This window comes from Oncorhynchus keta, chromosome 13, assembly GCF_023373465.1.
Source record: "Oncorhynchus keta strain PuntledgeMale-10-30-2019 chromosome 13, Oket_V2, whole genome shotgun sequence".
In the NCBI taxonomy this organism is placed as follows: Eukaryota; Metazoa; Chordata; class Actinopteri; order Salmoniformes; family Salmonidae; genus Oncorhynchus; species Oncorhynchus keta.
In genome coordinates this window covers 25,604,461-25,619,131 of record NC_068433.1, presented here as the reverse complement: position 1 = coordinate 25,619,131, position 14,671 = coordinate 25,604,461, and the positions used below count along the sequence as shown (strand labels likewise).

Below are 14,671 nucleotides of genomic sequence, written 5' to 3'. Positions count from 1 at the left end.
GACCTGATTGGAAGCCATTTCCTGCGCCTCTTAAATAAAGTGGCAAATATGCCACAAGTGTGTTGTTTTGTCTTAACATGCATTCTCTATTGTTCTTCAGTGAGATGTTTTACAAAACAAACAGAAAATAGACACAAGTGCAAAGAAAAGTCATGAATTCGGTTTTTAAGAGGGATATTCTTTCCAACATCGATCCTGCCACTTGACACTTAATTGTGTTCCAAGTCATTCTGAGTTTCACATCGGCCCATCCCAGAGGGAAAGAGTTCTGCAGCACGAACCTTGAGGCAAAATGAAATCAGACTTGTTCTGGCAGCCAGCCCTACATAGTACATTATAGAACTGTAAGAAAACAGGACTTTGTTCCTTTATGGTCACACGATACTGTTCAATGATATCTCACTGAACACCTCTGTGTCTCACAAACACCAGTTCACAAGTTGTGAAGTATCTTTCATGTCAGCTTACAGGAAAATAATGACACACTTGTTCATTCAGACATGCACCAAACCGTTTCCAGCGCTCAGAGGGGTGGTGGAAAAAAGAGAGAGCTGTCAAAACAGTTTAAAAGCAACAAAAAAAAGGTGGGATTTCAAAGACGTAAAGGGGAGCTTCAGTTTATGTCATGTGGGCCAACTTATAAACACAGGGAATATGTCTGGAGGGCGGGGCACAGAGGGATGGTAAGGAGAGGAGGAAAGAAGTGAACGAATGAATGATTTGACATGTTCCCAGAAAGGGGCCTGTGTTTAAGAGGTTTCCCAAACACATTCCTACACTTGGGGTGTCCCTGTGCCAGGTTTACAAGGTTTCTTTTTCTAAACATGCAATGCAAACTGGATCTAGGGCTGTATTTATTCACGGGAGAAGAGCCAGAGACTATGTACAGATTAGGTTGTTCTCTGTTGGACCCAAATCCACTTTTGAGAAAGATGCTGAAATTACTGGAATTTTGTAGATCCTCCACTGATTTAATTTATGATTTACTTGAATGTTTGTTACACTTGTGTAAATTCTCTCTCTTGGATTAATTCCAAAAGTTGTCAATTAAAGTTTATATATGAGCAGTCTTTGTACATTCAATAAAAATTAAGTCCAATTACACATTTATTGTGGAGACCACCGACACACTCAGTAAACAATACATTTTTTCAGTGGAGACCACCAACACACTCAGTAAACAATACATTTATGGTGGAGACTACCAGCACACTCAGTAAAAAATAAATTTATGGTGGAGACCACCAGCATACTCAGAAAACAATCCATTTATGGTGGAGACCACCAGCACACTCAGTAAACAATACATTTATGTTGGAAACCACCAGGACACTCAGTAAACAATACATTTATGTTGGAGACCACCAGCACACTCAGTAAACAATACATGTATGTTGGAGGCCACCAGCACACTCAGTAAACAATACATTTATGGTGGAAACCACCAGCACATTCAGAAAACAATACAGTTATGGTGGAGACCACCAGCACACTCAGTAAACAATACATTCATGTTTGAGACAACCAGCTTACTCAGTAAACAATACATTTATGGTGGAGACCACCAGCACATTCAGTAAACAATACATTTATGTTGGAGACCACCAGCACACTCAGTAAACAATACATTTATGTTGGAGACCACCAGCACACTCAGTAAACAAAACATTTATGGTTGAGACCACCAGCACACTCAGTAAACAATACATTTATGTTCGAGACCACCAGCACACTCAGTAAACAATACATTTATGTTGGAGACCACCAGCACACTCAGTAAACAATACATTTAAGGTGGAGGCCACTAGCACACTCAGTAAACAATACATTTAAGGTGGAGACCACCAGCACAGTCTGTAAACAATACATTTATGTTGGAGACCACCAGCATACTCAGTAAACAATACATTTATGGTGGAGACAACCAGCACACTCAGTAAACAATACATTTATGGTGGAGACCACCAGGACACTCAGTAAACAATACATTTATGGTGGAGACCACCAACACAGTCTGTAAACAATACATTTATGTTGGAGACCACCAGCACACTCAGTAAACAATACATGTATGTTGGAGACCACCAGCACACTCAGTAAACAATACATTTATGGTGGAAACCACCAGCACATTCAGAAAACAATAGAGTTATGGTGGAGACCACCAGCACACTCAGTAAACAATACATTCATGTTCGAGACAACCAGCTTACTCAGTAAACAATACATTTATGGTGGAGACCACCAGCACATTCAGTAAACAATACATTTATGTTGGAGACCACCAGCGCACTCAGTAAACAATACATTTATGTTGGAGACCACCAACACACTCTGTAAACAATACATTTATGGTGGAGACCACCAGCACACTCAGTAAACAATACATTTATGTTGGAGACCACCAGCACACTCAGAAAACAATACATTTATGATGGAGACCACCAACACACTCCGTAAACAATACATTTATGGTGGAGACCACCAACACAGTCTGTAAACAATACATTTATGTTGGAGACCACCAGCACACTCAGTAAACAATACATGTATGTTGGAGGCCACCAGCACACTCAGTAAACAATACATTTATGGTGGAAACCACCAGCACATTCAGAAAACAATACAATTATGGTGGAGACCACCAGCACACTCAGTAAACAATACATTCATGTTCGAGACAACCAGCTTACTCAGTAAACAATACAGTTATGGTGGAGACCACCAGCACAGCCAGTAAACAATACATTCATGTTCGAGACAACCAGCTTACTCAGTAAACAATACATTTATGGTGGAGACCACCAGCACACTCAGTAAACAATACATTCATGGTCGAGACAACCAGCTTACTCAGTAAACAATACATTTATGGTGGAGACCACCAGCACATTCAGTAAACAATACATTTATGTTGGAGACCACCAGCACACTCAGTAAACAATACATTTATGGTGGAGACCACCAGCACATTCAGTAAACAATACATTTATGGTGGAGACCACCAGCACACTCAGTAAACAATAAAGATATGGTGGAGACCACCAGCACACTCAGTAAACAATACATTTTTTCGTGGAGGCCACCAACACACTCCGTAAACAAAACATTTATGGTTGAGACCACCAGCACACTCAGTAAACAATAAATTTATGTTCGAGACCACCAGCACACTCAGTAAACAATACATTTATGTTGGAGACCACCAGCATACTCAGTAAACAATACATTTATGGTGGAGACAACCAGCACACTCAGTAAACAATACATTTATGGTGGAGACCACCAGGACACTCAGTAAACAATACATTTATGGTGGAGACCACCAACACAGTCTGTAAACCTAGGATGGGGTAAGTAATCCTTCTCACCCCCCCCCCCTAAAAAGATTTAGATGCACTATTGTAAAGTGGCTGTTCCACTGGATGTCATAAGGTGTATGCACCAATTTGTAAGTCGCTCTGGATAGGAGCGTCTGCTAAATGACTTAAATGTAAATGTAAATGTAAACAATACATTTATGTTGGAGACCACCAGCACACTCAGTAAACAATACATGTATGTTGGAGACCACCAGCACACTCAGTAAACAATACATTTATGTTGGAGACCACCAGCACACTCAGTAAACAATACATTCATGTTCGAGACAACCAGCTTACTCAGTAAACAATACATTTATGGTGGAGTCCACCAGCACATTCAGTAAACAATACATTTATGTTGGAGACCACCAGCGCACTCAGTAAACAATACATTTATGTTGGAGACCACCAGCACACTCAGTAAACAATACATTTATGTTGGAGACCACCAGCACACTCAGTAAACAATACATTCATGTTCGAGACAACCAGCTTACTCAGTAAACAATACATTTATGGTGGAGTCCACCAGCACATTCAGTAAACAATACATTTATGTTGGAGACCACCAGCGCACTCAGTAAACAATACATTTATGTTGGAGACCACCAACACACTCCGTAAACAATACATTTATGGTGGAGACCACCAGCACACTCAGTAAACAATACAATTATGTTGGAGACCACCAGCACACTCAGTAAACAATACATTTATGTTGGAGACCACCAACACACTCCGTAAACAATACATTTATGGTGGAGACCACCAGCACATTCAGTAAACAATACATTTATGTTGGAGACCACCAGCACACTCAGTAAACAATACAGTTATGGTGGAGACCACCAGCACATTCAGTAAACAATACATTTTTTCGTGGAGGCCACCAACACACTCCGTAAACAAAACATTTATGGTGGAGACCACCAGCACACTCAGTAAACAATACATTTATGTTCGAGACCACCAGCACACTCAGTAAACAATACATTTATGTTGGAGGCCACTAGCACACTCAGTAAACAATACATTTAAGGTGGAGACCACCAGCACAGTCTGTAAACAATACATTTATGTTGGAGACCACCAGCATACTCAGTAAACAATACATTTATGGTGGAGAAAACCAGCACACTCAGTAAACAATACATTCATGGTGGAGACCACCAGGACACTCAGTAAACAATACATTTATGGTGGAGACCACCAACACAGTCTGTAAACAATACATTTATGTTGGAGACCACCAGCACACTCAGTAAACAATACATGTATGTTGGAGACCACCAGCACACTCAGTAAACAATACATTTATGGTGGAAACCACCAGCACATTCAGAAAACAATACAGTTATGGTGGAGACCACCAGCACACTCAGTAAACAATACATTCATGTTCGAGACAACCAGCTTACTCAGTAAACAATACATTTATGGTGGAGTCCACCAGCACATTCAGTAAACAATACATTTATGTTGGAGACCACCAGCACACTCAGTAAACAATACATTTATGTTGGAGACCACCAACACACCCCGTAAACAAAATTTATGGTGGAGACCACCAGCACACTCAGTAAACAATACATTTATGTTGGAGACCACCAGCACACTCAGTAAACAATACATTTATGTTGGAGACCACCAACACACTCCGTAAACAATACATTTATGGTGGAGACCACCAACACAGTCTGTAAACAATACATTTATGTTGGAGACCACCAGCACACTCAGTAAACAATACATGTATGTTGGAGGCCACCAGCACACTCAGTAAACAATACATTTATGGTGGAAACCACCAGCACATTCAGAAAACAATACAGTTATGGTGGAGACCACCAGCACACTCAGTAAACAATACATTCATGTTCGAGACAACCAGCTTACTCAGTAAACAATACATTTATGGTGGAGACCACCAGCACATTCAGTAAACAATACATTTATGTTGGAGACCACCTGCACACTCAGTAAACAATACATTTATGTTGGAGACCACCAACACACTCAGTAAACAATACATTTATGGTGGAAACCACCAGCACATTCAGAAAACAATACAGTTATGGTGGAGACCACCAGCACACTCAGTAAACAATACATTCATGTTCGAGACAACCAGCTTACTCAGTAAACAATACATTTATGGTGGAGACCACCAGCACATTCAGTAAACAATACATTTATGTTGGAGACCACCAGCACACTCAGTAAACAATACATTTATGTTGGAGACCACCAACACACTCCGTAAACAATACATTTATGGTGGAGACCACCAGCACACTCAGTAAACAATACATTTATGTTGGAGGCCACCAGCACACTCAGTAAACAATACATTTATGGTGGAGACCACCAGCACATTCAGTAAACAATACATTTATGGTGGAGATCACCAGCACACTCAGTAAACAATACAGTTATGGTGGAGACCACCAGCACATTCAGTAAACAATACATTTCTTCGTGGAGGCCACCAACACACTCCGTAAACAAAACATTTATGGTGGAGACCACCAGCACACTCAGTAAACAATACATTTATGTTCGAGACCACCAGCACACTCAGTAAACAATACATTTATGTTGGAGACCACCAGCACACTCAGTAAACAATACATTTAAGGTGGAGGCCACTAGCACACTCAGTAAACAATACATTTAAGGTGGAGACCACCAGCACAGTCTGTAAACAATACATTTATGTTGGAGACCACCAGCATACTCAGTAAACAATACATTTATGGTGAAGACAACCAGCACACTCAGTAAACAATACATTTATGGTGGAGACCACCAGGACACTCAGTAAACAATACATTTATGGTGGAGACCACCAACACAGTCTGTAAACAATACATTTATGTTGGAGACCACCAGCACACTCAGTAAACAATACATGTATGTTGGAGACCACCAGCACACTCAGTAAACAATACATTTATGGTGGAAACCACCAGCACATTCAGAAAACAACACAGTTATGGTGGAGACCACCAGCACACTCAGTAAACAATACATTCATGTTCGAGACAACCAGCTTACTCAGTAAACAATACAGTTATGGTGGAGACCACCAGCACACTCAGTAAACAATACATTCATGTTCGAGACAACCAGCTTACTCAGTAAACAATACATTTATGGTGGAGACCACCAGCACATTCAGTAAACAATACATTTATGTTGGAGACCACCAGCACACTCAGTAAACAATACATTTATGTTGGAGACCACCAACACACTCTGTAAACAATACATTTATGGTGGAGACCACCAGCACACTCAGTAAACAATACATTTATGTTGGAGGCCACCAGCACACTCAGTAAACAATACATTTATGGTGGAGACCACCAGCACATTCAGTAAACAATACATTTATGGTGGAGACCACCAGCACACTCAGTAAACAATACAGTTATGGTGGAGACCACCAGCACATTCAGTAAACAATACATTTTTTCGTGGAGGCCACCAACACACTCCGTAAACAAAACATTTATGGTGGAGACCACCAGCACACTCAGTAAACAATACATTTATGTTCGAGACCACCAGCACACTCAGTAAACAATACATTTATGTTGGAGACCACCAGCACACTCAGTAAACAATACATTTAAGGTGGAGGCCACTAGCACACTCAGTAAACAATACATTTAAGGTGGAGACCACCAGCACAGTCTGTAAACAATACATTTATGTTGGAGACCACCAGCATACTCAGTAAACAATACATTTATGGTGGAGACAACCAGCACACTCAGTAAACAATACATTCATGGTGGAGACCACCAGGACACTCAGTAAACAATACATTTATGGTGGAGACCACCAACACAGTCTGTAAACAATACATTTATGTTGGAGACCACCAGCACACTCAGTAAACAATACATGTATGTTGGAGACCACCAGCACACTCAGTAAACAATACATTTATGGTGGAAACCACCAGCACATTCAGAAAACAATACAGTTATGGTGGAGACCACCAGCACACTCAGTAAACAATACATTCATGTTCGAGACAACCAGCTTACTCAGTAAACAATACATTTATGGTGGAGTCCACCAGCACATTCAGTAAACAATACATTTATGTTGGAGACCACCAGCACACTCAGTAAACAATACATTTATGTTGGAGACCACCAACACACCCCGTAAACAATACATTTATGGTGGAGACCACCAGCACACTCAGTAAACAATACATTTATGTTGGAGACCACCAGCACACTCAGTAAACAATACATTTATGTTGGAGACCACCAACACACTCCGTAAACAATACATTTATGGTGGAGACCACCAACACAGTCTGTAAACAATACATTTATGTTGGAGACCACCAGCACACTCAGTAAACAATACATGTATGTTGGAGGCCACCAGCACACTCAGTAAACAATACATTTATGGTGGAAACCACCAGCACATTCAGAAAACAATACAGTTATGGTGGAGACCACCAGCACACTCAGTAAACAATACATTCATGTTCGAGACAACCAGCTTACTCAGTAAACAATACATTTATGGTGGAGACCACCAGCACATTCAGTAAACAATACATTTATGTTGGAGACCACCTGCACACTCAGTAAACAATACATTTATGTTGGAGACCACCAACACACTCAGTAAACAATACATTTATGGTGGAAACCACCAGCACATTCAGAAAACAATACAGTTATGGTGGAGACCACCAGCACACTCAGTAAACAATACATTCATGTTCGAGACAACCAGCTTACTCAGTAAACAATACATTTATGGTGGAGACCACCAGCACATTCAGTAAACAATACATTTATGTTGGAGACCACCAGCACACTCAGTAAACAATACATTTATGTTGGAGACCACCAACACACTCCGTAAACAATACATTTATGGTGGAGACCACCAGCACACTCAGTAAACAATACATTTATGTTGGAGGCCACCAGCACACTCAGTAAACAATACATTTATGGTGGAGACCACCAGCACATTCAGTAAACAATACATTTATGGTGGAGACCACCAGCACACTCAGTAAACAATACAGTTATGGTGGAGACCACCAGCACATTCAGTAAACAATAAATTTTTTCGTGGAGGCCACCAACACACTCCGTGAACAAAACATTTATGGTGGAGACCACCAGCACACTCAGTAAACAATACATTTATGTTCGAGACCACCAGCACACTCAGTAAACAATACATTTATGTTGGAGACCACCAGCACACTCAGTAAACAATACATTTAAGGTGGAGGCCACTAGCACACTCAGTAAACAATACATTTAAGGTGGAGACCACCAGCACAGTCTGTAAACAATACATTTATGTTGGAGACCACCAGCATACTCAGTAAACAATACATTTATGGTGGAGACAACCAGCACACTCAGTAAACAATACATTTATGGTGGAGACCACCAGGACACTCAGTAAACAATACATTTATGGTGGAGACCACCAACACAGTCTGTAAACAATACATTTATGTTGGAGACCACCAGCACACTCAGTAAACAATACATGTATGTTGGAGACCACCAGCACACTCAGTAAACAATACATTTATGGTGGAAACCACCAGCACATTCAGAAAACAACACAGTTATGGTGGAGACCACCAGCACACTCAGTAAACAATACATTCATGTTCGAGACAACCAGCTTACTCAGTAAACAATACATTTATGGTGGAGACCACCAGCACATTCAGGAAACAATACATTTATGTTGGAGACCACCAGCACACTCAGTAAACAATACATTTATGTTGGAGACCACCAACACACTCCGTAAACAATACATTTATGGTGGAGACCACCAGCACACTCAGTAAACAATACATTTATGTTGGAAACCACCAGGACACTCAGTAAACAATACATTTATGGTGGAGACCACCAGCACACTCAGTAAACAATACATTTATGTTGGAGGCCACCAGCACACTCAGTAAACAATACATTTATGGTGGAGACCACCAGCACATTCAGTAAACAATACATTTATGGTGGAGACCACCAGCACACTCAGTAAACAATACAGTTATGGTGGAGACCACCAGCGCACTCAGTAAACAATACATTTTTTCGTGGAGGCCACCAACACACTCCGTAAACAAAACATTTATGTTCGAGACCACCAGCACACTCAGTAAACAATACATTTATGTTGGAGACCACCAACACACCCCGTAAACAATACATTTATGGTGGAGACCACCAGCACACTCAGTAAACAATACATTTATGTTGGAGACCACCAGCACACTCAGTAAACAATACATTTATGTTGGAGACCACCAACACACTCCGTAAACAATACATTTATGGTGGAGACCACCAACACAGTCTGTAAACAATACATTTATGTTGGAGACCACCAGCACACTCAGTAAACAATACATGTATGTTGGAGGCCACCAGCACACTCAGTAAACAATACATTTATGGTGGAAACCACCAGCACATTCAGAAAACAATACAGTTATGGTGGAGACCACCAGCACACTCAGTAAACAATACATTCATGTTCGAGACAAACAGCTTACTCAGTAAACAATACATTTATGTTGGAGACCACCAACACACCCCGTAAACAATACATTTATGGTGGAGACCACCAGCACACTCAGTAAACAATACATTTATGTTGGAGACCACCAGCACACTCAGTAAACAATACATTTATGTTGGAGACCACCAACACACTCCGTAAACAATACATTTATGGTGGAGACCACCAACACAGTCTGTAAACAATACATTTATGTTGGAGACCACCAGCACACTCAGTAAACAATACATGTATGTTGGAGGCCACCAGCACACTCAGTAAACAATACATTTATGGTGGAAACCACCAGCACATTCAGAAAACAATACAGTTATGGTGGAGACCACCAGCACACTCAGTAAACAATACATTCATGTTCGAGACAACCAGCTTACTCAGTAAACAATACATTTATGGTGGAGACCACCAGCACATTCAGTAAACAATACATTTATGTTGGAGACCACCTGCACACTCAGTAAACAATACATTTATGTTGGAGACCACCAACACACTCAGTAAACAATACATTTATGGTGGAAACCACCAGCACATTCAGAAAACAATACAGTTATGGTGGAGACCACCAGCACACTCAGTAAACAATACATTCATGTTCGAGACAACCAGCTTACTCAGTAAACAATACATTTATGGTGGAGACCACCAGCACATTCAGTAAACAATACATTTATGTTGGAGACCACCAGCACACTCAGTAAACAATACATTTATGTTGGAGACCACCAACACACTCCGTAAACAATACATTTATGGTGGAGACCACCAGCACACTCAGTAAACAATACATTTTTGTTGGAGGCCACCAGCACACTCAGTAAACAATACATTTATGGTGGAGACCACCAGCACATTCAGTAAACAATACATTTATGGTGGAGACCACCAGCACACTCAGTAAACAATACAGTTATGGTGGAGACCACCAGCACATTCAGTAAACAATAAATTTTTTCGTGGAGGCCACCAACACACTCCGTGAACAAAACATTTATGGTGGAGACCACCAGCACACTCAGTAAACAATACATTTATGTTCGAGACCACCAGCACACTCAGTAAACAATACATTTATGTTGGAGACCACCAGCACACTCAGTAAACAATACATTTAAGGTGGAGGCCACTAGCACACTCAGTAAACAATACATTTAAGGTGGAGACCACCAGCACAGTCTGTAAACAATACATTTATGTTGGAGACCACCAGCATACTCAGTAAACAATACATTTATGGTGGAGACAACCAGCACACTCAGTAAACAATACATTTATGGTGGAGACCACCAGGACACTCAGTAAACAATACATTTATGGTGGAGACCACCAACACAGTCTGTAAACAATACATTTATGTTGGAGACCACCAGCACACTCAGTAAACAATACATGTATGTTGGAGACCACCAGCACACTCAGTAAACAATATATTTATGGTGGAAACCACCAGCACATTCAGAAAACAACACAGTTATGGTGGAGACCACCAGCACACTCAGTAAACAATACATTCATGTTCGAGACAACCAGCTTACTCAGTAAACAATACATTTATGGTGGAGACCACCAGCACATTCAGGAAACAATACATTTATGTTGGAGACCACCAGCACACTCAGTAAACAATACATTTATGTTGGAGACCACCAACACACTCCGTAAACAATACATTTATGGTGGAGACCACCAGCACACTCAGTAAACAATACATTTATGTTGGAAACCACCAGGACACTCAGTAAACAATACATTTATGGTGGAGACCACCAGCACACTCAGTAAACAATACATTTATGTTGGAGGCCACCAGCACACTCAGTAAACAATACATTTATGGTGGAGACCACCAGCACATTCAGTAAACAATACATTTATGGTGGAGACCACCAGCACACTCAGTAAACAATACAGTTATGGTGGAGACCACCAGCGCACTCAGTAAACAATACATTTTTTCGTGGAGGCCACCAACACACTCCGTAAACAAAACATTTATGTTCGAGACCACCAGCACACTCAGTAAACAATACATTTATGTTGGAGACCACCAACACACCCGTAAACAATACATTTATGGTGGAGACCACCAGCACACTCAGTAAACAATACATTTATGTTGGAGACCACCAGCACACTCAGTAAACAATACATTTATGTTGGAGACCACCAACACACTCCGTAAACAATACATTTATGGTGGAGACCACCAACACAGTCTGTAAACAATACATTTATGTTGGAGACCACCAGCACACTCAGTAAACAATACATGTATGTTGGAGGCCACCAGCACACTCAGTAAACAATACATTTATGGTGGAAACCACCAGCACATTCAGAAAACAATACAGTTATGGTGGAGACCACCAGCACACTCAGTAAACAATACATTCATGTTCGAGACAAACAGCTTACTCAGTAAACAATACATTTATGGTGGAGACCACCAGCACATTCAGTAAAAAATACATTTATGTTGGAGACCACCTGCACACTCAGTAAACAATACATTTATGTTGGAGACCACCAACACACTCAGTTAACAATACATTTATGGTGGAAACCACCAGCACATTCAGAAAACAATACAGTTATGGTGGAGACCACCAGCACACTCAGTAAACAATACATTCATGTTCGAGACAACCAGATTACTCAGTAAACAATACATTTATGGTGGAGACCACCAGCACATTCAGTAAACAATACATTTATGTTGGAGACCACCAGCACACTCAGTAAACAATACATTTATGTTGGAGACCACCAACACACTCTGTAAACAATACATTTATGGTGGAGACCACCAGCACACTCAGTAAACAATACATTTATGTTGGAGGCCACCAGCACACTCAGTAAACAATACATTTATGGTGGAGACCACCAGCACATTCAGTAAACAATACATTTATGGTGGAGACCACCAGCACACTCAGTAAACAATACAGTTATGGTGGAGACCACCAGCACATTCAGTAAACAATACATTTTTTCGTGGAGGCCACCAACACACTCCGTAAACAAAACATTTATGGTGGAGACCACCAGCACACTCAGTAAACAATACATTTATGTTCGAGACCACCAGCACACTCAGTAAACAATACATTTATGTTGGAGACCACCAGCACACTCAGTAAACAATACATTTAAGGTGGAGGCCACTAGCACACTCAGTAAACAATACATTTAAGGTGGAGACCACCAGCACAGTCTATAAACAATACATTTATGTTGGAGACCACCAGCATACTCAGTAAACAATACATTTATGGTGGAGACAACCAGCACACTCAGTAAACAATACATTTATGGTGGAGACCACCAACACAGTCTGTAAACAATACATTTATGTTGGAGACCACCAGCACACTCAGTAAACAATACATGTATGTTGGAGACCACCAGCACACTCAGTAAACAATACATTTATGGTGGAAACCACCAGCACATTCAGAAAACAACACAGTTATGGTGGAGACCACCAGCACACTCAGTAAACAATACATTCATGTTCGAGACAACCAGCTTACTCAGTAAACAATACATTTATGTTGGAGACCACCAGCACACTCAGTAAACAATACATTTATGTTGGAGACCACCAACACACTCCGTAAACAATACATTTAAGGTGGAGGCCACTAGCACACTCAGTAAACAATACATTTATGTTGGAGACCACCAGCACACTCAGTAATCAATAGATTGATGTTGGAGACCACCAGCACACTCAGTATACAATACATTTATGGTGGAGACCACCAGCTCATTCAGTAAACAACACATTTATGTTGGAGACAACTAGCACATTCAGTAAACAATACATTTATGGTGAAGACCACCAGCACACTCAGTAAACAATACATTTATGGTGGAGACTACCAGCACACTCAGTAAACAATACATTTATGTTGGAGACCACCAGCACACTCAGTAAACAATACATTTATGTTGGAGACCACCAGCACACTCAGTAAACAATACATTTAAGGTGGAGACCACCAGCACATTCAGTAAACAATACATGTATGGTGGAGACCACCACCACACTCAGTAAACAATACGTTTATGGTGGAGACTACCACCACACTCAGTAAACAATACCGTTATGGTGGAGACTACCAGCATACTCAGTAAACAATACATTTATGGTTGAGACTACCAGCTCATTCAGTAAACAACACATTTATGTTGGAGACAACTAGCACATTCAGTAAACAATACATTTATGTTGGAGACCACCAGCACACTCCGTAAACAATACATTTATGTTGGAGACCACCATCACACTCAGTAAACAATACGTTTATGGTGGAGACCACCAGCACACTCAGTAAACAATACATTTATGGTGGAGACCACCAGCACACTCAGTAAACAATACATTTATGATGGAGACTACCAGCGCATTCAGTAAACAACACATTTATGTTGGAGACAACTAGCACATTCAGTAAACAATACATTTATGGTGGAGACCACCAGCACACTCAGTAAACAATACATTTATGGTGGAGACTACCAGCACACTCAGTAAACAATACATTTATGTTGGAGACCACCAGCACACTCAGTAAACAATACATTTATGTTGGAGACCACCAGCACACTCAGTAAACAATACATTTAAGGTGGAGACCACCAGCACATTCAGTAAACAATACATTTATGGTGGAGACCACCACCACACTCAG

General features: G+C 40.7%; 1 protein-coding gene and 1 long non-coding RNA gene across 4 annotated transcripts in view; both read right to left on the bottom strand.

Moving 5' to 3' along the window:
• The window catches only part of LOC118387540 (astrotactin-2-like), a 396,009-nt gene that overhangs the window by 39,625 nt on the left and 341,713 nt on the right, over positions 1-14,671 (bottom strand). The window lies entirely within an intron of this gene.
• Positions 1,090-8,975, bottom strand: LOC127906762 (uncharacterized). Its single transcript, XR_008062778.1, has 2 exons — positions 6,232-8,975; positions 1,090-3,343 (listed from the first exon to the last, which is right to left on the bottom strand). It is a non-coding gene; the product is annotated as an uncharacterized LOC127906762 (long non-coding RNA).